We start from the raw sequence: 26040 nt of genomic DNA, 5'->3' as shown, positions 1-26040 counted from the left end.
GTTCCTTCATCAGGAAAAACCTTAAATGTCTGTCCATACCTGATGTCCCACATTGACATTATCTCCCAGGCACATAACCTTGCAGGCATACACAGTCAAGGGAATGATTTTCTCCTGTCCATCACAGTTAGTTTGTATCTGCTCTGAGCCAGCTGGGTGTTCCCTCCCTGGGGTGGTTCACAGGTTGGTGCTAACAGGTGACCACAGACAGAATTGAGACTCATGAAACCATGTTCACTCTAAAATACCAGAGGAGTGGATTTTTATTCTAAGTACAGGTGTCAAATAGGCAATTTTAAATTCTTCATAAACTGGCAAGTCTGGAGGATTAGCTTTTTATGCTTCTGTATTCTCTTCTCAGAAGCCACTTTAACTGTTTCTGGACTGCATTGCCTTGTTTAAGGATAGAAATTGAGCTATTGCCTCATGTGAAATGACAAAAATGTTTGGCAAATTTCATCTAGTGTGGCTGATCCAGTCTTGTAATAAAATGTTATTTGGTCTTCTGGACTAATTTACAATTGGGGAAACCGATCTTCTCAGGTAATAGCTATTTTCATTTGCTGTTGCTGTTAGTACTGCTAAATTGATTTTCTCTGTACTGCATGCCCAAAGATGTCTGTAAATCTGAAAGCGAAACAGACTTTGGTTTCTTCAAGGAGCTGCTTGGTAGAGTACCATGGGATATATCCCTGGCAGGAAAAGGGGACTGAGAAAGCTGGTCAGTGTTGAAGGATCATCTCCTCCAAGCTCAGAAGCAACAAAGAGGAGGTCAGGCAAAAATGCCAGGAGGGCTGCATGGATGAGTAAGGAGCTTCTGGACAAACTGAAACACAAAGGAAAAGAAAAGCTTATAGAGGGTGGAAGCAAGGACAAATAGCCTGGAAGGAATCCAGAGAAATTGTTCAAGCAGTCAGGGACCAGGTTAGGAAAGCTAAAGCCCTGATAGAATTAAATCTGGCCAAAGACATCAAGGGTGACAAAAATTAAAAAAGCTTCTATATGTATGTTTGTAATAAAAAGAAGAATAGGAAAAATGTATGCCCTCTTCAGAAAGAAAGCGGAGACCTGATTATCCAGGAAATGAGAAGGCTAAGTTGCTTAATGACTTTTTTGTCTCAGTCTTTCCAGACAAGTGCTCTAGTCACAGCACCCAATTTCCAACGGCAGGGACTGAGCGAATGAAGAGCCACCTACTGTAGGAGAAAATCAGATTAAAGACTATCTATGAATCACAGAGAATAGTAGGTATTGGAAGGGAGTTCTAGGCATCATCTAGTCTAATCCTTTGCTAAAGCACGTCCACCTAGATCAGGTCACACAGGAACGTTTCCATGCAGGTTTTGAAGACCTCCAGAGGACACTCCACATCCTCCCTGGGCAGCCTGTGCCAGGGCTCCCTCACCCTCACAGGAAAGATGTTTTTCCTCATGTTCAAGTGGAACTTCCTGTGTTCCAGCTTGTACCTGTTACCCCTTCTCCTTTCACTGAACACTACAAACAAAAGACTCACCTTATGCTCTTGACATCTGCCCTTAAGGTATTTATAAGCATTGATAAGATCCTTACTCAGTCTTACACCAGGCTAAACAGCCCGAAATCTCTCAGCCTTCCCTCATAAGAGAGATGTTGCATAACAATCTTGATAGCCATCTGCTGGATTCTCCTGTCTCTTGAACTCAGGAGCCCAGAACTGGAGACAGTACTTGCAAGATGTGGCCTTACCAGGGCAGAGTAGAGGGGGAGAACTTCCCTTGACCTGCTGGCCACACTCTTCTTAATGCATCCTGGGATGCCATTGACCTTCTTGGGCATGAGGGCACATTGCTGGCTCATGTTTAATTTTTTGTCCACAAGAACCTTGAGGTATACAGGACCATGGGTTGTAATGAGGTACAGGACATGATGAGGTACACCTGTGGGTCCTGAGGGAACTGGTAGATGAAGTGTTTAAGCCACTATCCATCGTATTTGAGAAACTGTGTCAGTCCAGTGAAGTTCCCACTGACTGGAAAAGTGGAAGTGTAACTCCCATTTTTAAAGAGTGAAAAGGAGGACCCAGGGTGTACAGGGTGCTCCATAGGTCTGACAGCTCTCCTTGGCCTCCATGTAGCAAACCTGTGACTGACTTCATTAGAATGACAGCAAGCACTTTCATTCAAATGACAGATAATCTCCTCTTTCACATTTGGACTAAGATGTTAGTACTTCATGTCCCCCAGGGCCATCAGTTGCCTTTGTGCTACTGTGCAAATCAATACAAATTCAGCCTCCGAATTTTTCTGTAAAAGAGAGTTAATCTCTCATTCAGAGAACAATTTTAGCTGATGTTTGCTGTTGTATGGGCACCAGAATACAACAATTAACTGTCAGTAAGACTGTCAGCATCATGACCCTCTGATGGGAGAGATGTTCTTTCAGTGCTCCTGTAGCAGAGACATGGTGTCAAGCACTTGAAGACAGCTGAAAATAAGGACATTCTTTTCATTTGTATTCCCAGTTGTTTCTGAAGTAACACTTCTCACAGGGACCCTGAATCCCAGAATTGTACCTTATAGACAAGAGAATACTATAATACCTTCATTATTTGTTTTGTTTTCTGAAGTAATAACAGTATAAACTGTAGAAACTCTCTGAATGTACATCTTGCAATGACTGTCATATTACTTTAATATGCTATATTTGAATGTTAGTGCCATCTATCACAGACAGGAAAGTAATTTCCTTTAAAACTATTTAAAAGAATAGGAATTAAATGAAAATGAAAGCTACAGGCTTGCCCTTTCAAGGATCTAGTTTGTGCCTCTTCTAATATGATTAATTAAGGAGAAGTGTTCCAATGAATATATAAGGAGTTTAGAAATATTACAAAACCTTACCTTTATTTGAGCTGCAATATTAGAGTAAATTAAGGAAAATGTAGCAGATTTTATTCAATATTTCTTTATTTGCTTTTTTTCTGTGATTATTCCTCAATATATAATGCAAAAATGTGTCATTCCTAATTAACCTTTACAGTTAAATATTGATAACTGCTACATTCTTTGCAATAACTGGGAGAAAATCCGTCTGTCTTTCAATGACAATGTCCCTGTCAAAAGACTTTTGAAGTTACCAAGACTATTTATTATTCCTGCTTTCATTTAGCTGATTTGCAATTCGCATCATTATGCAGCCTCATGTATCCTTCAGGCAAAGAAAACCAAAGTACAACTGAGGTACATTTTTATCAAGCAAACCCAAACCACACAACCAAACAAAAAGTAACCTTCACACACAGGCTGTCAGCAAACACAACGTGAAGACACTATCCCCAGCTAAAGCTGCTTGGCACTTTGTGGACAGAAAAATTAATTTATAAATTAATACTGAGTGTGTGGCACCTGAGGGCTCCCTGACCTGATGAGAAGCCTCTCATGGAGCAGCAGGGAGTGCATTGCTTCTGGGTGGGAATGTTTATGATGCATATAGACAGTGTGCTTAATCATTTGCTTTAGCTTTTGGTTAGCCCTGGAGTGGTCAGGCAGTTGGACAAGATGGTCATTGTAGGTCCCTCCTAACTGAAATTCCGTTCTTTCCATTCCATTCCATTCCATTCCATTCTGAAGACCCATTCCAGTCAGGTTGGTTGCATGTCTTTGCCCAAAGGGAAAAATAAAGAAGATAATATATAACTTTTATGGCTCTATGTTAGCTCAGTACAAGGCTGATTCATTTATATATATATATATATATATATATATATATATGATTTATAACCACCTCTGTAGACAAGACACCAAGGAACATCAAGGCTTTGTGCTGTAGAGGTCAAAATGCCCCATGGAGGAAGATACATGCAATTCCTCTGCATAAGTCTGCCCAGCAGAAAGAAATAATCAAAGTAGTCTTCAGCTCTATCCTTGTCCTTCTATCTCTGTGCTTGGAACCCAGGACTCGGGGGAAAGTTGCAGATGGGTTGGCTTAAGTGTCTTGGCATGTTTGTCCAGCAGCAGCAAAATCCCCTCTGGCATCAGTGTGTGAGAGGCTTCCACTTCCCATAACAGAGTGGTATATCACCTGTAAAAGCATTTTGCAGTGAGTAACACAGGACTGTTGGCAGATCTTCACAGACCTCAGGGATGGTGGCAGATCAGCATGGCTAAGGTGCATTAAGAATCAGTAAACTAAATAAGGCTTGAACCAACATTTCTTGCTCTATGGAGATTTTTTTTAGTGATACTGCTGTGGTGCCTTTTTCACTGCCTGCTAGGTTCTTGCTAATTCTGTTGTCTTTATGAGGGTCTTTACGTGAGCAAAACACCTACTGAGGAAATGAATCAGCATTGCACGGTTTGGGTCTTGGTTTATTTCAGGCAGTTAAACATGGACACATGGGACTTTTTTTCAAATTTCTAGTTCCATTACGGTGTAATGAACCTTGCCTTAGGGTGCTTTGTGTAGATCACCTGAATCTTTTATAGCTGCTATTTGCATATTTTATATAAAGAACCCTGAATTTCAGTGTAGCATTCCTCTAACTCCATCAAACAAATACGAAGATAATAAGAAGGAGACATCCACTACCTTACAGGAACTAGCAAATTTTCCTACTTGCAAACACATAAACACACACACACAAAAGTCAGAGGTTTGAGTTAATTATAATGAGTGAACTGAGAGTAGCCCTGTCAAGAAGGACTTGAGGATACTGCTGGATGAAAAACTGAATATAAGTTGATAATGTGCATTTGCAGCCCAGAAAGCCAACAGTATCCTGGGCTGCATCCAAAGCAGCATGGCCAGCAGATTGGGGGAGGATATTCTCCCCCTCTACTCTGCTCAGGTGAGACCCCACCTGCATTACTGCATCCAGTTCTGGCGCCCTCACCATAAGAAGGACAAAGACCTGTTGGAGCGAGTCCAGAGGGAGGCCATGAAAATGATCAGGGGGATATACCATGTGTCCTATAAAGGCAGGCTGAGAGAATTCAGCCTGGAGAAGGGAAGGCTCAGGGGACAGCTTATAGCAACCTCCCACTACCTAAAGAGGCCTATAGGAAAGCCAGAGAAGGACTTTTTACAAGGGCATGTAGTGATAGGACCAGGGGTGATGCCTTTAAACTGAAAGAAAGTAGATTTAGATTAGAATTAAGGAAGAAATTCTCTACTATAAGGATAGTGAGGCACTGGCACAGGTTGCCCACATAGATGCCCCATGCCTGGAAATGTTTAAGGCTAGGTTGGATGGGGCTTTGAGCAACCTGGTCTAGTGAAAGGTGTTCCTGCCTATGGCAGGGGTGTTGGGTGATCTTTAAGGTCCTTTCCAACTCAAATAATTCCGTGCTTCTAATTTTTAATGAATGGCATATTTGAATGGGAAGTTTCTTTTAATAGAATCTGATGTCTTTGTGATTTAAAGACTATGTGAATGCTCTTAATGAAACTACATAAAATGTTATATACCTCGTATTTGTAACTTTACATTTTGATACAAAAATTTCCTGATTGTTACAGAAATTTGGATCTATTTCAATCTTTTGTAACATAATTGTAACTGATTTTTGTATTCAAGTATGTAACCCATAATGGAAGTAAAAATCACTTTTAGTAGTATATTTAAATATGTATATGAAAGTTTTCAAGTATAAAAATATAAATATAAATATCCTGATAGGAATACAGACCTGTTATACGGTAGGAACATATCCAGTAATAATATTTTTCAGATAGTTCATGTTATCTTTTATTCTATGTCCACATATTTGGTAATGTGTACCTAAAAAAATGAAGATTTGAAAAAAATTTACATCACATCTGAAGTGGAAAGTAATGAATGTAATCCATTCTGCTAAAGGTATGAATAAGTTGCATTCAATGTAAATATAAGTCAGTAAAAGTTAGTAAAAATAAGAAGATTTAAACTCTGTCCAACATTTAGCAGAATGGTTGATATCAAAATTCTATTTTGGATAAAAACGGCAGGGGAAGTTTTCATAATGTTAAAATAATCAGACTTGATATATTTGGAGCAATGTTTCAGAAAATTTTAGTTATTTGATTTTGACTTTATTTTTTAAATTGTTTAAATGCTGTAATTATATCAAAACTGTAACTGGCTATTTTTTTTTCACTTTTGATTCATCAACATAGCCTCTCCCTACACTTCCATCTCTCAGCACTTCATCTTCCTAAGGAATATTAAAATAGTCTCGTTTGGAACAAAGCTGAATTTAGAAACATTGAAATCCATTAAAAAATGACATTTTGGTCCTGTGCAGTGCTTAGTCTGTCATTAAGTAATGACCCTAAACTAAAAGACTTTGTCACGTGCGGATTTAATCCTATTTTTTGGCAGCACATTGTGTAATACTCTGTAAATTTTAAGAGTTGATTAGCACATTTATTTGCTGTTTGGACTGTTGATATGATGACAAAGTTATTTGAGTCAATGAATCATTGACATAAAACTTATTAAGTATGGGGGACTGAAGAGAAAAGAAGGCTTAAATAACTCAGACTAGCTAGCTTTAAGTATCATGAATTTCAGGCTGCCTTTCTGGGCAGCTGAAGCAAAGCTACCACCTCTGGCATGGGTTTTGCATGTTATTAAATTTTCCTGCAATATTACTTTGTGATAAGTAATATAAAAAAATAGTGAGGGACAAGCTGAATACACATAGCTCTGAATTTGCCGAAGTTTCCAAAGACATGCAACACCCAGGGCTTCATCCCTCTGAGCTGAAGGTTTTCTGTACAGAGCAAGAGAGAGGATCAGGTAAGTAAAAGGCAGTCTGTTCACATCAGCCTTATTTTCCTGAACATTTCCTTGAGGTGTTCCTGTGCTGGGAAGAAGAGTGGAGATCACCTAGTACAATTTAATTTATCTCTCTGCTCTGAGCAGAGTTACATTAAATGATTCCTGAAGTTCTCTCTGCAGCAGTATTCCCTGCTTGGAGCTAGAGAAAGGTGAACAAGAAGGTACTGTGGGAACAAACTATGTAACAAAATTTAACTTTTAATTGATATGAAGAAGGAGAGGGAGAAAAAGAAATATGAAGAAGGAGAGGGAGAAAAAGAAATGCAAAGAAGGACATTTATTTTTATTGGCAGGTTTGACAACATGGTGTCTCATCTATGGTCTCCACAAGCTCTAATTGCATTGAAAATGACCCTTTATTTTTGCCATTTCTGTTCAAGCTGAGCAGATTTCCTGCACTGCACCATCAGGACGTACACATTCACATCACAAGCTGAAGCTCTATGTTTAATTCACTAACAACAAATAAATCCAGCAGCAAACATAGCTCCAAACAAAATACGGAGGAGGGAAGATGCTTGTCTACACACTGTTCATATGACATGTATGTACTCTACATAGGCACTGATGTGAGTGCTGGGAAAGGGCTGTACTGATATGCCAGCATTCACATCATTTAGCACAGAGACACTAGGTGCTTCCTGGTGCTAATGAAGGACTAAACCCACCCTAAGCCCATCAGTACTATGTTTAGAGACATATTTTCTGAGCATGTCCAAAGGAGAGGGGTAGGTTATTTTTTTTCATATATCAGCACAGGACACTCTTTTCCTCAAGAAAGGCTGCAGGGAGTGTAATTTATTTTAGATGATAATTGCTAGGTTTCTTCCATACAAAAGAAGTCTACAAAACAGAGATTATTGCTGCAATTTTAATTAGATATCTCCACACCCTCTAGCTTTCAGGTTATTGTTTTTCACCAGTGACTTTCTTAACCATGGTCGATCTTCTGTTGAAATATATGTAATATGTAAGAACTACTACAACAAGCCTTAAAGAAAAGAAATTCTTATCTAAGCTACTAGTACTTGCTACTAGTAGTTTATACTCTTAGTGAAAAAAATAGATTTTTTTTCAAATTTGGATATTCTGTTAGAATGAAAATTACATAAATTGTACAAAATTTTATATACAGTAGAAAAGAATGTATTTCTAAAAATGTTCATACTCATGGCAGTGGAAGTTGATGCAATAATTTGTGTGCTTATCAGTAAAACTACTGATCTCAAATCTGAATTTGATCAAGCCAGAAGAGTAAACACAACTCAAAAGATCATACTAAAAAATGCTTGATTTGTGAGCAGTATAAATGGTTTTACATTTGCTAACACACAAGCTTAAAGAGAAAAGGTGCTTCTATAATTTACTAAAGCAATCTCAGCTATCTATATTATTTACTTGGAACAATTCTGATGTGACTTAAGAAAATGGGGATGTTTTCCCAGGCCTGACCTGAGACAAAAAAATCAAGATGAAAAGAAAAGGCACTCATTTCCATCTCAACTGCAGTGAGTGCTTCTTGAATCCACAACTTCTACACTATATTTGAAAGATACTACAGCAAACAAGAAACACCAGTTGATTTCCACCTTTAAGAGAAAAGTTTATGATCAATTTAAGGCAAGAATTATTTCATTTTACTTTTAAAGTAAGAATTGCACCAAATACCGGCTATTGGAATTACGCAATGATATCGCATTCTGCATTAATATATTTTGACTACTTGCAAAGAAACTTAGTAATCATTTATTTAGTAATCATTTTGGCCTTATGTTCTATTACAATTAGCAATTAAAGTGATGCTAGTAACAGTCAGTCAGTGTTCTTAGGTTAAAGTCCTATTTTCAAGACTGCCTTCAGTCATATTCATTTGGAGAGGACCTACTCACTGAGTAAATGTCACTGATGCATTAAAAAAATCATATCTCAGAGCAGTTTCTTTAGTATATTAACACAGATGAGAAGTCAAGAATTTTGACATGATCCAGAAGGAGGAAAGAAAACCTGTAATTAATTAGAAGCCTTCAGTCATTCTACAGACTTTTTGCTTATCTTTGGAGAGATATCTTTTAAAATATTTTCCTGGCATATTTGTGTCATTTAGCTGGATGAGAAAGGCCATACTCATGAGAAAACACAGCTATACTTGCAAAAATGCTATGGCAACAGACAAGTGCTTTTGTTGGCAAAGATGATGTCATTTAGGGAGGTAGTGGAATTATTTCAGATGAAATATTGAAACATGAGTCTTATCTCACATCCCTGTCTTATCTCACATCCCTGTCTTCATGTAGCATATTTATATCCAAGGTGAAAGTCTTCTAAGGGAAGGTGGTGATTGCTCTGGTGTTCTACATCTAAGCCATCATCTTCCTTCCTTATAGTGAAGCTTCTTTTTCTCCACACTTTCTCCAGTCCTCAGTGGATTGCACCTTTTTCCTGATAGCTTTCTGCAGCCGGTTTTCCTGGGTTCTGGCATTTGAACTTCCCAAACCATTGTACTGGATCACCTGCTTCCCTCTCTGCAGGTCTCCTGGATTGCTTCCTGAACCCTTGCAGATTTGAATTAGTGAAGCTTCCCACATGTCTTGGTTTCAACTAATCCTGAATTTTGCCTGATCCAAATCCATCACTGAATATATTGTAATTTAGCTGTGTAGTAGAATTTCATCATATAATCACAGAATCACAGAATCAAAGGTGTTGTTGCCTCCTGATTTAATAGAGGTAATTGTTTCTCACTACAAAGTGGCTGTCTTTGTGGAAAAGCTTTCTGTGCTTAAAACAAACAGGAAATATGCAGTGGATCAAGTAACAAGCTTAATTGCTTTTATAGTTTACAGTCAGGGTGCACGTCACCTGTTGACTGTAATCTTTTTTTTTGGAGCCACAAGGAAGAAACTGCAGTATATTAGAGATACTGATGTTCTGTTACATGGCAGCTACACTTTCTGTGCATGCTGCAAATATAATTGTTTCTAGCCTCCTTTTTATTTTTTTTTTAGTTTCCTATGTGGCCTTAGTATCTCTTTAAGGCTGGTGTGTGGGAATGAAATGTTTGGTGTTGGAGGATCAGATCCAAAAATAGAAAAGAAATAGTTCTGAACATAAACAACAGTCTGAAGTACAAAGCCTAATGATGAATATCATTATTAAAAATAGGAAATGATGGTAGAAATGCTACTGAACTATTTGTTTCTAGTAACAGCTAATTTGTTCTGTCTCTAGTAAGATAAGTGTCCTGGAGAAACTCTATGGAAAGATGTGAAATTGAATGTAGTAAATTAAAGTTTCCCAGCACCAGGCTTTAAAAGCTGTAGTGCACACTCCGTCACAGCAGAAAGTCTGGAGAATTCTTCCCTCTGGCCACTCTCATGACCAAATTATTTACAAAAATAAAAGCAAAGTACGCAGAAACTGTCATCTCCTGGAATTTGCTCTTTCAAAGCTACACCAGCTGAAGAATCTACTAATAAACATATCAGGTTTTCAGTCCAATTAATTATTTATTGTCATGGCTTGAAGGTAGCGCATCCTAAATAATATGTAAGAATGCTTCTGATGATGTGTCAGCCCATGTGTGCTCTTTCTGGAGGGGTGGTATGTGGGATGGATGTTCATGTTTCAGTTTACAAGGCAAAGGGTCGTGGAATGTTTTGACTCTTGATTTAGGCTCAGGAACAAGCCCTACGGCTGCTTGGAAAGAATATTCTCAGCTGAGAAGGAAAACATTCCACAGTCCTTAACCAACTGAAATATCTGACCTTCACACAGTGGCATGAATGAAAGATTTAAAATCCAAGAATTTTACGGTTTTAGATCTAAGTTCTCCAACATGCCTGGCATTGTTATATGGTGACTGTAATTTTAGGTTACATGTTGTACTAGGGACTTTGCGTCCACCTAACAAGAAAGGGAAAAATAACTTTTCCAAAGGATCATCATTCATTTTTTTGATAGCAAGTATGTAAATCTCTACAGGAAAATTATTGAAGTTACAAAGGTTAATATTAATTCCACTACGCAAAACACCTCAAAAGCTATAAATTGTGTACTACAGACCTAAAAAGCTCCATCTATCCAAAACACATTTTAATATATTATTAACCTTTCTACTACTGCTTTTCATAACTCCTCCGTGTCCCACATGGAAAGAGTTTGTGGGCTAAATCAATTTTCTGGATGACATACTAAGAGTCTTCCTACTTGAATTAGGCATGTCTAAATCCAAGCAAATCAACGTCATCCCTCCCTAGTAGTCCCTAAAATCTCCAGGAGGCATTTATCTGATCCTGAAGGAATTATTAAAGATACGTATGACGAATCTCCCTCTGTAGCCACAAGTTTCACTACATTGACTATAAAGGAGGACTCCACTTAGTTAATTTAAACTAAATTTAAAACTAAATTTAACTAAGCCTACAGTAGACAACTAAAATTAGACCACTAAACTTAGGTGGGAGGAATTCCTCCACAACAGTTTCCATGCCAGTTAAAAAAGATGATCTCGCTGTTGTGAGTAAAGATGAAACTGTCTGTTTGTCTTGTGTCTTGGTGAGAATGAAAGCATAGTGTCAGGACATGAGGAATCTTTTACCATTGTTCCATTCTGTGTCTGTTTGAGTAGCTACTGGAGGCAGGCATTAATCACTCCAGTATGCTCCTCATGTAATTCATTTTAAAACTGATTGACAAGTCATTTCATTGTCATCTTCCCATGATTAGATTATTTTCTTCACCTGCATCCTCTCACTCAGGGTGAAATAGTTTATTACACTTTTAAACTGCGAAGCCCTGGGTGAACTTACATTGTGAACTGATGGCTGGAAAATGGTACAGAAAAACCTCAGTTCTTTTTTCTGAGTGTGTTTCTGGCATAATGTGTGATACTGGGCATTTATAGTGCTGTTTCCTTTTTCATATGACGTGTTAAATTCCAAAGAAACTCTTACAGTAACTACCATGACGACTTGACATTTCTGATACTAGCTTCTAGGTATTGCAATAAGAAAAATTCTATATAAGTGATGAGGTAGTTTTTTATTTGTCAACTAGACTACTCTGGAAGGTGTAGTTCAGAATATCTTATTTTAGGTCCATTTTTTCTTGATTTACAAGCTCGAGATGGAAGAGTTAGAAATATTCACTGGCTGGTTGACAAAAGCTTAGTATTTTGCACTTATCAACTGAGCTGTTTGAAATCTAGAGTAATGGTCTTACAGGAGTGGTAATTACTTGTAGTGCATTAACTTGATGATAGATGAAGATGATAGCCTTTTTGTATTAAACGGTATATTGCAAGTTTGATGGAATAGTCCTTACAGTTTCATTATTCTTCAAATGTCTACATATTAAAAAAGACATAACTGGATTCAATTTAAAGGTTGTTTAAGCAGCAGGAAACATCTCATATCCCCTTTACCTGTCAACCTTCCAGACTGCTTGACATATCTGTCTCCATCCAACTAGTGAATTGTGCAAAGTATGCAAGCAGAAGATTCAAATCACATAAATGTATTTTCAGAAATACTTCCATGCAGAAGATGTATTTCTGATCTCTGTAATTTAGAATACTGCCATGTCTAATGAAGCAAACATTAAAAAGAGCAAAGCTTTCTCATGTGAGGAACTTTTTTTAGTAATAATCAGAAATAGTATCACAATACAATGTAGCTCCATTTAGACATTTGTAGGTGGTGTATGGAGAACATTGTCTTAAAAAAAAGAATATACAAAGCATCTTTATTCAGAGTCAACATAGCAGTAACAGCTAAGCATATTTGCTTCTGAAAACCCATATGATAATTAATTCAGCAACTCTTATGGTTTTCTAGATGACAGAGTTGGTTCTGACCTGCAAATGAATGTAATGAATTTGAAATCCCTTGATTATTGTTCTTAGGAGACTTTCACGGAGATATTTTTAAGTGTAAAATAGTTTTGCCTTGCCTTACCACCTGAAGGAGCATTTTGCTAACGAAGTTGATTTGCAGATTTTCTAAAGAATAGTCTAAAAAGCCAATGAATCTTTTGTAGTATTCTGCCCATGTTGTTCCATTGTATATAACTATTCTATATTTAAGAAAAAAGAAAAAGCTGCAGAAGTTTGTTTTTCAGCAGAAAGAAAAGAAAGAGGTAGCTGGAGACAGAACCTTCTTAACTTGTTCTTGAGGTCAATACAAATTTGGGACAGAGTTTAAGAACTGTAATTGTAAAAGTCTGTAGTATCATCCAAAATAGAATGACTTTTCCTCATTTGGTGAATATTCTCTGCTTACTTGATATGTACTGTAGAATGCGTAGAAAGCATACATCCAAATTCTTTTCAATGCATGGTCAGACTAAAGGTAACAAACTGGCAGAGCAATAATTTGCTATAGCCAGTTGCAGATAAAGAGTTTATAGGGCAAAATTGGCTTTATAATTTTCAGTTCCTTTTCTCTATTTGTAGACCATGTCATAAGTTTGAACGTGTTCTGATTACAGTCCTACTGTAATTCTGTCATTCTGCTTGGTGAGAGGCATGTCTTGACATCTTCTCCCTGAAGGTTTCCATTTTATCTGCTGAGTCTTATTATGAGCCAGTCCTGAATGCAGAACAGAACAAACTCTTGCAGCCAAATGCTATAAGCAGTAGTCTTTTTAGCATCAAGCTTCTTGTCGCTTATCGCTAGTCTCATAAATTTAAAATATTTTCTTTAGTGGCAAAATTGAGGAGTACTGAAAAATATGAACCTTTAGAACAACACTGTAATTAGGAGCTGTGGCTATAAACCATCTCAGGATGCCTTTTTCAAGATTTGTCCCAATGCTCTGAACACAAGCATTTTGTGAAAAGCAAGAGTCACATATCTTTTTGGTTTGAAAGCATTGATCCCAGCTACTTTCCCTGAAAAACAGATTTTAATATCTTACCTTCAAGACAAAGACTGTGAGTCTTACCTGAAGATGAATAATTTCCTCCAGATCTGTGAAGGAGGAAACAGCTATCTTCTGATAAAGAAGTGGGGTTTAAATCATCCTTACACAACTGAGCGGTGTCCCTATACTCTTCCCGAGATACCTGTCCCTGCTTCCACTGCTTGTCCATTTCCTTCTTGCCCTTTAGTTTGACCAGTAGGTCTTGATTCATCTGTGATGCTTTCTTGCTTTCCTTTCCTAATTTCTTATACCTGGGACCCACGAGTTCTTGTGCTCTATGGAAAGCATCCTTAAAGATCTGCGAGCTCTGCTTTGCTTCCTTATCTCTGAGGGTGGTTATCAAGGGGGTGTCATTGACAAACTGCTAACAGCTGGAAGTTTGTTTTTATAAAATTCAGGCTCCTGACTTTAGTCTATGCTTGATGCATATTCCTCAGGACTACAGACTCCACCAGTGCATGATTGCTGCAGCCTGGGCTGCCTCCAATCTTGATGTTATCCATTAACTCACTTGCAGGTCCAGTATTGCATCCCCTCCAGTAGGGCTGTTACTGACTTAAGCAGATATCCTCATTGCAGTCCAGGATCTCCTAGATTGCCTGCAGCTCACGTTGCTGCTTTTTCAGCAGATGTTGGGGTGGTTGAAGTCCCGTGGCAGGACAAGAGCCTGCGAGTGTGATGGCTCTCATAGCTAGAGTAAGAAGGGTTTGTCTGTAGGTGCTCCTTGATTGGGCAGACAGTAGTAAACACCATCCACAAGGTTCTCTTTCTGCCTCTGTTTCTAATTCTTCCCCAAAAGCTTTCAGACTGCTCGTGGGTGTTCTTCAGAGACAGCTCTTCACACTCTACTCAGTTCTTGATGCAGAGGGCAACGTCTCCACCCCTCCTTTCTTGCCTGTTCTTTCTGAAAAGCTTCTATTCATTGATAACCACACTTCAGTCATGGGATTCATCCCACCAAATTTCAGAAATGGCAACTAGGTTGTAGCTTTCTAGTGGCATGGTGGCTTCCAAATCCCTTCTGTTTTCTGCCCATACTGCATGGATTGGTGCAGAGACCTTTCAGCTGGGCTGTCAGCCATGTCACCTTCTTAGAGGAGCACACCTTTATTCCATTGAGGTATTTCACTGGTGTTTCCTTCTATTACCTTAGAAGCCCCTGGTTCTTTTCTTTAAGACTTCAAGTTGGCTTCAGTGTACCCAGCACATCTTGGAACAATAGGCTGAGAGCCCTCAGTATCACCCTGCCCCTCAAACCATGGCATGTTGTCCCATGACTTGTCATGGGCAGGCATGACATTATCCTCATCCTTCAAGTCTAGCTTAAAACTCTGCCAATGAGCTCCTCTATCATGTGAGCAAACACCCTCTTACCCCTTTGAGAAAGATTAATATCATCCAATGCCAGCAGGCCTGGTGCTGTGTAGACCATCCTATTACAGAAAACCCCAAAGTTCTGTTGGTGACACTAGCCACGGTGCCATGCATTAATAGATTTAATTGTTTGTTTCTTACACTATTGCTGCCTGCAACTGGAAGGATAGAGTTAAAAATTACCTCTGCTTCAGATTCCCTTACCAATCATCCAAGGCCCCAAAATCTCTTTGATTGTCCTTCGACTATCAGGCTAGCGATGTCCTGTCGTACTTTAACCCCAGCCAGCAATTAAGCACCACACAGCTGCTGCTCTTTCCCCACTGTGAGACTAGGGAGAGAATCTGAAGACTAAAAGTGAGAAAACTCATGGGTTGAGATAAAGGCAATTTAGTAAGTAAAGCAAAAGAGGCACACACAAGTAAAGCAAAACAAAGAATTCATTTACTACTCCCCATGGGCAGGCAGGTGTTCTGCCATCCCTAGGAAAGCAGGGTTCCATTACACATAACTGTTGCTTGGGAAGACAAATGCCATAACTCCAAATGCTTCTTCCTCCTTTTTCCCAGGTTTATTTAGTTACACCAGGCTATTTCTTTCTCAGACTCCCTAAGACCTGGATGGCTGCATGTTTTTCAGGGAGCTTAGCAATAACATCAGCCAGCTCCCTCAGCACTCATAGGTGCATCCCATCAGATACCATAGATTTGTAGGTGTTAAGCTTGCCCAATAAATCTCTAACCTCATCCTCATCCACCAAGGGAGAGTCTTCTGTTTAACAGACTATTCTTTTATCCTCCAGGGACTGGGCTTCCCAAGGGCTGGCCTTGGCAGTGAAGACTGAAGCAAAGAAGGCATTGAGTAATTCAGCCTTCTCTGCATCCTCTGTTACCAGGACACCCTCCATCTTCATCAGTGGGTTCACGATGTCCCTAATCTTCCTTTTCCCACTGATGTGTTTGAAAAAGCCCTTCTTGTTTTCCTTTACTTCCCTTGCCAGGCTTAGCTCCAAATGGGCTTTGGCCTTCCTGGTATTGTCCCTGCATACTCTGGCGATGTTCCTATACTCTTCCCAAGCAACCAGGCCCCTTTTCCACCTTACATAGATTTCTTTCTTCTCCTTGAGAAGTTCCAGCAGCTCTTTTTTCATCCATGGAGGCCTCTTGCCTCCTTTTCTTGATTTTCTACTGATGGGGACACACTGATCTTGGGATTGGAGGAAGTGGCACTTGAAGATCAGCCAGCTTTCTTGGGCACTACTACAATTGAGAATCCTGTCCCATGAGATTCTTCCAAGCAGGTCTTTGAAGAGGCCAAAGTCAGCTCGCCTGAAGTCCAGGGTCACAACCGGGCTTGGTGCCCTGCTTCTTTCACAGAGGATCTTGATCTCTGCCCTCTCATGGTCCCTGCAGTCAAGGTTGTCTCCAACCTTCATATCGCCAATCAGATCTTCTTTATTTGTCAGCACAAGGTCCAGCAGCACACCTCTCCTTGTTGGCTCCTCGAGCACTTGTGACAGGAAGTTGTCATCAACATTCTGTAGGAACCTCCTGGACTGTGTATGCTTGCCTGAGAGGCTTTGCCAGCAAATATAAGGGTGGTTGGAGTCCCCCATGAGGTCCAGGGATTGTGATTGTGAGGCAGCTCTCAGCTGTTTGTAGAAGGCCTCAGCCACTTTCTCTTCCTGATCAGGTGGCCTGTATTAAACTCCCACACTACCCTACCCCTTCTTGCCTGCTGTTCCATGGATATGCTATATCTTGGCTATATCTTTTTAAAACACTGTCACTTTGAGACCCCATCTCAAAGAATTTAAGCATTTCAACAGATATTAAGAAACTATTAATGTACTAAAGATCATGCTGTCATAATGGTAACTGAAACCTTTCCTGGATCAAACCAAGTGCTTCTTAAAAAAAAGAACCAATTCCATGTATCAGCCACCACAACTCATGAAAATAACTGTAATAATGTCAAGTACCAATGAGACATGGGAAACTTTCTTAGGTATTTAATGATCAGAGTAAATTATGTCAGTGCTAGAGTTTCAACTCTGAAAACAATAGATTCAGTTATTGTAGCTACATCCACATTAGTCTAGTATTATATCAGGAGAATACTCTCTAAGTGAATCTTCTGATTTTCCTCCTACCATGCCTGCTACACTGCAGCTGCTAAGCCATTGCTTGCAGGAGCAGACAGAGCTCATATGAGGTAAATCTCCTGAAACACAGGGCTCTCAGCAGTTTTTATGTCACTCTAGAGGTCTGCTTCTATTGAACTGATTGTGTTATACGCTAAGGCAAATGCAGTCTTAAGAGTTTCTATTCCTCTAGGCATCACAGCAAGAAAAAACAATGCCCAAGCTCCAGTGCACTGTTGTGACCCACTGAAGGCTTACAGGTGTTTTTATGGAGCACAAAGAAAACCTCAATAAACGAACTGGTGCCTTCCTTATCCTTTAGTTCTGTCACATGCAGAACTGCAGTAGCATATGACTTTCTGAATATAGCCCAAACAGCAATGCTTTTGTCATGGCAAGTATACCTGCTCCTGGTTCTTCTTTGGTGGCTCCTGACTAGGCTTGCTTTGCACAGTTAAAAGCAATGTTGCAGTGTTTAGCTATTTTAGCAATGAGCAGCTGCTTCCATCAAATCTGACTGGACTTGTAGAGTAGAAGTAGAGCTAGTTATCAGCCAATTCAATTTTTGACTTCTGCCTTCTCACCTGACACAAATGAAGTTTGGCGGATAGTCTGCTAACAGTTTTCTCAAGAAAACTGGTTTGTTTTCCTTTATACTTGCTGGTTTTCATTTACTCTGGTTTGGGGTTTGATTTTGGGTTTTTTTTGGAGGAGAGGTGTGGATGAAATGAAAAGTTGATTGAAGAAGTGTGAAGGTAAAGGTAAGGATAGAGACCCTTGCTTCAGAGATGGCGCATGATACTGAAGTCGTCTTATGTTGTCAACCCTGAAAATGTCAACAAATTGTGAATGCAGTAGAAAGCTTTGCCCATTGTCTCCCAGCAAAAGGCAGACATATAGCAATTATACCTTGCATCTTTATAGTTAATAAATGTCATAGATGAAAACAACTTGAGCGAGTGTCTGTCAATAAGCAAACTGTTAGTAAAATTTACTAAAGTAGGTCAGTGTGAGTATACTTAGAAGTAATGGGATGAAAGTTAGCAAAGTAAAATATCAGCTAAATATCTGTAAAACATTTTGAATAGTAAAGTGTGTTGGACTGTGAAACTTTCTCTGCTAAGTGTTGAAATACTTGCATAAGTATTCATCATTTATATTCTGTGCTGTTTTGCCTTTCTAATGTGATATGGTAATCATGTATCTATGAAAATTATTGGGAAGTCTTGGTGCCTCTGATTTAATCCTTACAGTATATATCTATAGTGGTGAAAATAGTGATCCAAATATCATAGATCAGAGATAACCAGATGGCAGCCCAGAAGGGCTCTGATGTCTGCTCAAATGTGGAGTAACAGGGTACCAAACTGTGGGATGATGACACCCAGTTGCTTGCTAGCACTTTGTGTCAAGGCAAAACTTTAACTGCCTCAAAAGTGGAACAGTGACTGCAACAGCCTTATATGTGCCAAGTGCTGACTGCAAATGTATTATCTCTTCATTTTGTCATCAGATATGGATTTCATGAGAGGCATTCTTGACTTCATTATTGGTAGCAACAAGTGCATGGCAAACTCTAGGTCATGCAGTGAGGTGCATCTCCTATTTGCCCCAGTATGTTGCTGGCATCTTTGAAGTCTCAGTCTTTGCTGACCTTCTGGCACCATGAGAAGAAGAGACATGCTCCTATCCATCCCTCAGACACAGTGTAGGGCTTTTTATAGATTGCACAGCCAGGGATCAGTTTGATGATAACACGTCCAGTGTTCTAGCTGCCTTGCTGCACATTGTGTGCATTCCTCCTTCCTCACTAGACATCTAAACTCAGTGTGCTCCGTGGTTTTTCCTGATGTGTTATTTGACAAAGGATAGATACCTGCTGTAGAGGCAGTTTCCTACCTGTCACAACTTTCACCTGAAGTAATTAAAGTGAACTGCTTCTTCTTTCCCTGCTAGTGTTTTGCATCCAGGTACCAGAGGTGACTGTGGACAGCCAAAAGGAGTGTGTGAGCTGGACCTTGTGCTGCTGATCACACAGGATGGCTTACCAGTGTCACTGGTTCTCAGGCAAAGCCATGCTCTGGATTTGTGTAGGGCAGAATATGCCTTGCCAGTCATTCCAGAAGCGCTTGGGTCTTCCACTGGGTTTCTGTCGTAACTGTTAGTTTTCTGTGGACATCTCTGATACCCGAATGTATCATCTGATACCCCTACAGATCAATATTCATACAACCAAATTCTGCTCAGCATATGGGATTTTCCTCCAGACTCACACAGGGTCTCCGTGTAGGTATCCATGAGTATGCTCGGTTAGAGGATAGAAAGTGTAGCTAGCGAAGGCAAGTTCAATCACTTTGCAAGTCTCAGGCATATAGGATATCTTAAAGGTCATTAGATTCTCTGTTTAGGAAATCAAATCCCATCCTGGCTATGCACTGAAAACGGAGGGAGTTTAGGGACTTACCTCAAATGTCGATGTCTGCATTTAGACATTTAGCGTAGGTGTCTTAACCCTGAACTGAATCCCACCCACAGTTTTATCCTCCAAAAAGAAGTAGTCTAAGGACATGAAATTGCCTGGAGAAAAATGCCAAGAACTTGCCAGTAAATGATTGTCAAATATATGCAGCACTTTGACACAGCTCTCATCCAAACAGTTGGTTGTTTTTCAGACATAAATATAAGTTTACTTTTAGGGTCCCCTGCCACTAGGTGTGATTCTCAGTTCTGTGTAATTTACCATATTCAGATGGACACATCTGTTGCTTAATCCACTGCCCATTTGTTGTTGTTGTTGTTATTTTGTTTACAGTTTCTTTTCTGGCCCTTTCCTGTCAGTTGCTAAGCCACTGCTAAAAATGCTGGACATTTTTTACTCTTACTGATCTCTACAATATGCAGGATCAAGATACTCTCCCTCAATCAAACCAAATCAGCTGTTTTTATCTACCTTGATGATGACCTTATGTTTTCAGCCAATTAGCTTTATTAAGTTCTTCCTGACATGCCACTGTGCAATATGCAGTGGAACTACTCTGCAAAGGCCATGTCAAAATTATACTATCCTTGAATTAGTCCCTCTTGTCTCACTATCTGAGCAACTAAGTATGATTAGTCTAGAAACAGTTTGACCTCTGAAAAACAAGATTGCTCATTTTTACCATAAGGATGGTTACTGCACATGACATTAAAGCCTCTTCCAGCACCTCGGTGCTGGCTGAATAAGGACTCAAGGAAAGCACATACCAGCGGAACTTTCATTTTCCTCCTGGTTCCAGACACTGAGTGTAGAGGAGAGAGGGATGCATACTTCAGTAACATGCTATCCCAGGCATCTGATAGCCTTGAATTTTCGCTGCTGTAAAAAAAGCCACTTTGAATATTTTTGTTTTTAATCTTTCCCAAAGGGAATCTACTTTCCATTCACAAGCTTTAATCTTAAATGGGATCATTTTATTTGTCCGCTTTACTCTGGTAAAACAATATCAACTATTTTTATGGTGGGTGATGCTATGTTAACAGTTCCTGATTATTTGTGAAGGGCTATTGCATGTCTGGAGCTGTAGCTCTCAATGGAAAGAATGTCATTACATAATTTTAGCTTTCCATGAATAGAAACCACTGGTGCTGTCCAGAATATCAGAGCACTAACCTGCTGCAGTGGTGTGCAGTGTTCTGCGTAGCTGTCTGTGGCTGGCCTGCTGGGGATGTATGTCATGTGGGGCAGCACACGGATGGATGGAGATCCCTGCCAGGACACCGGCTTGGTTGTAGGGAAGCAATGGCTGGAGGGCATGTTGCTATAATGAAATGTGCTAGCTGTGCTTTTAGGGAAGATGCTTCTGACAGACCAGAATAATCTGTTTCTTATTTGGTTAATATGCCTCCTGCACATGGAATTTCTACCAGAGTGAACATTAGCTTTTCATCACTTTCTTTGTAGTTTCACTTGTGTCCTACTGTTTGCCCTATATGGGTATCCCAAATACTTGTTTTTCTTTCATCAGGTCCTGATGCATCCACTGTTACCTACCTTGTAGACAATTTTATCTCTTGCTTTGCTTCTGTCTTTTAACTTGGCAAGTTTTCCCAGTGACTAAAATTCATCTTGGTCTGGGACTTCGTCTCTGTCTTGCACTTACTTGGAATGCAAAACCAATTTATTTTGTATTTATCCCCCATATTCCAAAATCTATGTGAGAACACTTTGAGAAGTGTTCCAATGTTATAGAGTACAATTTTCTGAGAGCCTGCACTGACTTAGATAGAACCTGATGTTATTTTTTAAAATTCATTTTAAAGGTTGCTTAAATTAATGTTTAGAGCCATGATGCTTTGGAACAAGATGATGATTATTCAAAACATTAGCTTTACATTAACATGGTAATCTAATAAGATTCAATATAAAATGTATAAAAAGTATTATATAGTATCTAAACATATACTGTGTTTATAAAGTCATTGTTTTTTTATAGTTACACCAAACTGTTCTCATTCAAATTAATAATATTATTTTATTCCTTGCTCACAGGAATAAATTTATTTCAGAAATTCAATATCAAAATAGTATTATTTCAATTTCTTTCTGTTCCCTAAAGTCACATAGAAAGATGAATTTCTTTTTAAAGAGAAAATGACAATGCAGCTGTTCTATCTACTTCTGCTACACATAACTTTAATTCTTTATTTGAGGTGAATCCCAGACTGATTCAGAAACCCAGTCAAAGAGCTGTTGTTTTCTACAAATACACCAGGAAGGTATACATTGGGGATAACATTAAAAAGTTATTCTATAAAAGCAGGTTCTAGAACAAGAAAAAAAAAAAAGAATTGCCTATGAGTAATATTAGACCAAATATTAGAATTTCAAAAAACTGTATTTTGCAATTATATTCTAGTTGGTGCACAGTCAAGAAACTACTTTCATGACAGAAAATGAAGATAGTAGAATTATACAGCTGTGTTACTAATAACTGGTTTTACCTTTGGTTTATGTGGACTGTGCTCAGCTCCATATACTAAACTCTCATCTTTACTGAAAAAAATTGTGAAGGGAAACTCCATCACTAGTATGGAAATTCTGTACATTCAACATGTAATTGCAATGTTAGCAGGCTGGGAACTGCAGAGGATGTTGAATACACTGCACAGTGATGATTAATTGTTAATAGCTTGTACATATGTATTTGAAGGCTATCTCTATGCAGCTTAAGGTCAGTTTCACTACTCAGAAAACAAATTTCAAGGAAAGCAGATATTACTTCATTTACAAGATATAGTGGATTGTACATTTATATCCCTTGAACATAGGTGAGCTTCTTTAATCTTTCAGGACATTTCATCAGCTTTCTAGTAGTCACCAATAGTTTGGTATGTTGGTTTAGCACAATAACTGAAAGAGGACGTGTGCCGCAGTCCATCACCCACTGCTACATGTATTCATAACTATAGGGAATTAGAGTAAGAAACAGGTTTCCTGCAAAGGTGAACATTTCCAAAATAAGATTGACCTATAGATTGCAGGTAGCTTATTGCTATCTGATTTACAATAGCAACAGGAACCTGCATATCCCACATATCAGGAAATATTCCTAATCAAGGTAAGAGACATATCTTCCTTTCTAAATTTGTCTTCCTTTGTTTTTGACCAAATACAGTTTCTTTCTTTCAATTTTTTGTTTTCAAAGTGATTTTCCTGAACATCATTGTTTCTGAAGCTTCTTCAGTGCAGATATACAGGCCTGAATTCATAGAATCATGGAATGGTAGGGGTTAGAAGGGACTTTAGAGATCATCTAGTCCAACCCCCCTGCAGAAGTTGGTCCACCTAGATCAGGTCACATAAGAATATGTTCAGGCAGGTCTTGAAGACCACCAAGGAAGGAGACTCCACAACTCCTTCTGGGCAGCCTGTGCCAGGGCTCCCTCACCCTCACAGTAAAATAGTATTTTCTTATATTTAAGTGGAACTTTTTGTGTTCCAGCTTCATCCCATTACCCCTTGTCCTGTTGTTAGATACAATAGAGAAAAGGGATGTCCCAACCTCCTGACACCCCCCATTTAGATATTTGTAAATACTAATAAGATCCCCCTCTCAGTCTCCTCTTCTCTAGACTAAACAGCCCCAGTTCCTGCAGCCTTTCCTCATATGAAAGATGTTCCAATCCACCTGTGCCAATCAAAATAAAGAAGTGAGGATTTGACGGAATTGCTTGCAGCAGGACCTTCGTTCTCTTTCTCAACTAACTCTAGAAGGAGTCCAAGATAAAATAATGATTGATATTTATGTTCCATCTATCTTACCCAATAAAATAAAATGGTGACAGGTATATTTAGAACAGAGTTTTCAAGAATAAAGTTCATGCACTTCACAGGCAACATCTGATATTCATGACTACAAGAGGTCAGAGAGTCAAAGACTTTATGAGTACTAACAGGGGCAGAGACCTGTATGATAGATGTAAGTAAAGAGAAAATTGACTACAACTCAGGCACTGGGGAGGAAGCTCATTGCTGCAAGGCTAGAACAAAAAAAAAAATCTTTTGTTTGTGCATCATTGCAGAATTAAGTGCATGCATCATGAGGTTTTTTTTTCTTTGCCCTTGAGACCAGTTATTTTACTATTGAGGGAAGCAAAGTATGAAAGGTTAGTCTAATCTATCAGTGCAAATTACAACATTAAGCATTTATAGAATAATAAAGAGGTGGGTTTCTTTCTTACACTTAAAGCTTATTTACTGAAAACAGCTGAGAAGGAAAAGAATATGGGTTATCAGCAGACTGAAGGTGATTATGATACAGCCTTGAACAAGGTGATTGTAGGTCTAGAATTTAATTAAGCAAAAGATGCAAGCATTAGATAAAGAAGTATTTAAGTCATTGTACAAGAAGACAAAGAAGTGAGTCTTGGAGTAACATGTACACTTCAGGTCACTGGGAAAAACTAATGTGGCAGAGAAATAGTGCAAACATGGAAGGAGACTTAAAATTTAATTCAGCTACCCACTTGTAGACATCTATTACTAGTTGAATGCCTGAGGGTACCAGGGGTTTGAGGTATGATGCAGAGCTAAAGGGGACCCCCTTCAGGGGAGCATCTGAGTGACAGGCAGGTTAACAATCACCCTCAGGCATTTGAGGTGGCATCAACGTGTGAGCAACAGAAGGGACTTGTAAAGAACCTAGGTTTGTACAGCCTGGCAAAATAAGATCTCAAGGAAGGACAGCCTGTGGAAGGATAATCTGCAACAGCTGGACCTAATTTAAGATTGAGGAAATTACCTTGTTAAATAAATTAAGCTCTGTCCACCATTACTTACAGAAGTAGGAGGGGGGAAGGTGACTCAACCAGGGGGATCCCAACTACTTCTAACAGGAAGATCAATCAGTTCAAGGAAAGACTGTGTGAGAGAGCTGCCTGTGATAAAATTGCAGGTTTGGTTGGCTCAGGAAACCTCTTCCACTCCTGGCTTCTTAGGACCAGGAAGCAATGCTGATTTTCTCTTGACCTGCCTTATGACAGAGTTCAGATGAAGTATTTTTAGTAATCCTTAAATCTATGAATTTCTCATAACATCTGAAGTTCTTAATAGCTAAAATAGTGCTCTAAAGAGTTCCTGAAAGTCAGTTTTATTTTGCTGAAATTTTAATATCACTCCCTGCTCTCTTCAGCTTTTATTTGGTAGCCTTGCCAAGCAAGTATTCCCAGATTGAGAACTGGCTGCAGCTCAAGCTAGTTTGTGTTCAGATGATCATGTCCCCTCTGGTTTTAGGTGCAGGAACATATCACAAATGCTTCAAAATGAAGTTGCTTACTCCCTAGTTCCAGACATAAATCTGAATTATTACTTTTTCAACTAAATGAGTGAAAACCTGGCCTGAAAGAGCACAGAATTAATCCTCTGCAAGTTGGAAATCATGACAAGATACATTTTCCGCAGTAAAAGTTTTCTATATCTGCTATTTCCTAGTAACACCTCCTTCAAATATATTTAGCTATTAATAACACACTGGAGTAATTATATGTTTGAAAGAGAAGTCATTATTTAGGATACAACACTTTACATAGTACTTGAGAAAGCAGCACATAAGCTAGTGTTGAGGAGCAGATTTTCAGGTGGTCTGTTTTTCAGGTTTTTGTGTTGTAATATGATGATGTACATTCTTCTGACCCTTTCCCATCCAAGGAAGAAAATACAAGCTTCCTGAAAGATACTCCAAGTATTTCAAGTAGTATCAATCTCATGTAATTACTGCTATTTCAGGGATCTGTGGAGAACTATAATATACATACCTTTGTAAACCAGGGCATCCATATGACAGCTTTTTGGTTTAACCACTTCCTAGCAATGAGAATTCTCTTATTGTTTCTACTTGTATTTTTCACTTCTGATCCATTTTAAGAGGAGACTTTTAATCCTGAATTGTGATTTGAGCATATATGTAAATGACAATTTGCCCATGTAGACACATTTCTGGAAAGAAACATTTTGCTGGATTTAAGCAGCCTTATATAATACCTCATCAAGCTATTCATTAAGGCATTTTCTGAGCTATCAGTTTAAAGGTCTTGAGTGACATTAAGCTGTCATTTTATGACTTTGACTAAATAGGAGTTGTCAGGCTGCTGGTTTTCTACTCTATTCTTTGAAACTTATATTGCTACAAGGGCAAGAAAGGGTTAGACATCACATAGAACAGAATTTATTGAGAAAAGAAATCATTATTTTTGTCAGGTTTTGGTCCAGATAGTGATTAGGTTTTGATGTTAAACTAGTTAACTAACCAAATTATATATTTGA

General features: G+C 38.8%; 1 protein-coding gene across 3 annotated transcripts in view; it reads left to right on the top strand.

Moving 5' to 3' along the window:
- The window catches only part of TRPC4 (transient receptor potential cation channel subfamily C member 4), a 150141-nt gene that overhangs the window by 24709 nt on the left and 99392 nt on the right, over window positions 1-26040 (top strand). Inside the window, exon 1 of one of the 3 annotated variants that reach the window (XM_061994013.1) lies at window positions 6678-6757. The exons of the other annotated variants lie outside the window; for them this stretch is intronic. The gene's annotated coding sequence lies outside the window, so the exon portion shown is untranslated. Of the gene's footprint in view, window positions 1-6677; window positions 6758-26040 lie in introns of those variants that run through there. 3 annotated transcript variants of the gene reach the window in all.

Source organism: Colius striatus, chromosome 1 (assembly GCF_028858725.1).
Source record: "Colius striatus isolate bColStr4 chromosome 1, bColStr4.1.hap1, whole genome shotgun sequence".
NCBI classification, from domain to species: Eukaryota; Metazoa; Chordata; class Aves; order Coliiformes; family Coliidae; genus Colius; species Colius striatus.
Note: the sequence above shows the minus strand (reverse complement) of the source record. Positions and strands in the feature narration are given on the sequence as shown.